A 2,059-nucleotide genomic window follows, 5' to 3' on the forward strand; every position below is an offset into this window, starting at 1 on the left:
GTCAGCCGGGCCTGCCCCAGCCCCCACTTCCTTCTCTGCCTCGGCCACATGGTCAGCCGCCTCCCCAGCGTCACGGTCCTCCAGGGTGCAGCACCCAGCCTCCCCTCCTAGGAGGGAGAGGGAAGGGCAGGGACGGGGAGAGAGTGAACAGTACTTTGCAGACAAGAGGCACTTAATAAACAGGAAGAGTGGCGGGGTTCACGAGCCGTGAAAACCCTATGAGCTAGACGGGGCAGGTAGGAAGCGACCACTCGTCACTCTTCTCTTTGCAGGTTTTTGCCATAATGTACGTGTGCTTGCTAGAGAGAGACAGAGACAGAGAGAGGGAAATGAGCAATCACTCTGCAGGAAGGATGGCTGTGCCGCAATCCTTCTTCCATTTGCCCAGCCTCCAGGTCCGAGACTCAAACTGCAGTCAGCCATGTGGGGACCAGCGCCTGAATCACCATGCCACCTGCCAGCCTGCCATCACAGTGTCTTTAGAGAAGAGACCGAGGGCCAGAAGGGAAGGGGCTTGCCCGAGGTGGCCAGAGGCACGGCAGCCCTTACTTGAAGTGTCAATAACCGTCAGGCAGGCCTCCGGGGACTTCTCATTAGGAAGACGCGTGTGCTCCGCTGGGTTGTGTCCAATGCAGCAAGGCCTGGAATTTTCTCCATCTCATTCATGTGTGAAGTTCGATTCAATGGAATCACAATTATTTGACTAGCGGGGGCGGGGATGTTTTCAGATCAGCAATGACTTCGGGGACTGCACGAAATAAAATGCTGTCTTGGAGACTTCGCAGCCATCTTGGGCTGCACCCCTGCCAGGCCCTTTTACACACAGTGGGCTCACTTAACCCTCACAGCACCCACGAGGGCGGCCATGTTGTCCCACCTCACAGAGGAGATGGAGGCCCGGGGAGGAGGGAGACGGCAGGCAGACAGCAGTGACATCACAGCTGGCATGGACGAGCCCTTGACTCAGAGTACAGCGTCCGCATGGCCTCGTCGGCTTCTCTTATCACCCCAGGAGGTAAGCATTATCGTTCTCCCCACCTCATGGGTGAGGAACAGGCCAGAGAGGTCACGTAACTTGCTCAGATCACACAGCAAGTAAGTGACGAAGTTGCCGTTTGAACCCAAGCTGTCTGGCCTCCGTCCCTGCCCAGGCAGAGCTGGGGCTGGATGCTCAGGTAACTCAGGTGACTGAACCAGAGATGTCGAGGGCACCTGTCCCCTAAGCTATCCCTGCTGTCAGCTCAGGGCCGCCCCACACGGGCAGGCACAGCAGGGCAAAAACACACCGTCGCATCCCCAGGACGCCGTCTGCCCACGGTTGTGACAGCCCCACGTGTGCAGAACCACATGAGGACCAGTCTCCTCCCTACGAAGCAGAAAATCAAGGCCCAGAGAGGGCATGTAACCTGCCCAAGATCACACAGCCACAGCCCTGCTCCTCCCTCCCTGAGCAGCCCCCAGTTGTGAAGGCCCCAGGGGTTCAACTGGAGGAGCGAGGGAGGTGAGGCCTGGCTGTCCCCTGACTCACCTCGGGGACAGGACTTCCTCTCTCCCTGACTCTGGCCGAGTCCCACAGCACTTGGATGAAGAGGGCACGGACATTCCCAGCAGACGGGACACGGGTGAAGGGAAGCCACACGGGGAGCAGGAGTGGAGACTCCCCGGGGCCAGATAACGGGCCTCCATGTCGGTCGAGCCTGCGCTTTGTCCAGGTCAACAGGGAGCCATGAAGGCTTTGGAGCAGGGGAACGTGGTCACTAAGCAGAGCCACTACGGCGGCTGCCTTCCTCCGCTCTCCCTGATTCTTTCCTGACTGCCACAGATCACGCTCCACCCACAGCCAGACGGACCCCAGGAACACCCAAGTCAGGTCAGATCCCTCCTCTGCTCAGAACCCTCCACAGCTCCCACCTCATGCAGAGAAAAAGGCAAAGTCCTCCTGAGGGCTCACAGGGCCCCGTGTGATCCATGCCCCGTCCCCCTCTGCCTCCCCTCTCCCACTCCGTCCCCCACTCACTCCGACCCAGCCACCAGGGACTCCTCCTCCACGCACCTCCAA

Source organism: Tupaia chinensis, unplaced genomic scaffold, assembly GCF_000334495.1.
Source record: "Tupaia chinensis unplaced genomic scaffold, TupChi_1.0 Scaffold000049_1, whole genome shotgun sequence".
NCBI lineage: Eukaryota > Metazoa > Chordata > Mammalia > Scandentia > Tupaiidae > Tupaia > Tupaia belangeri.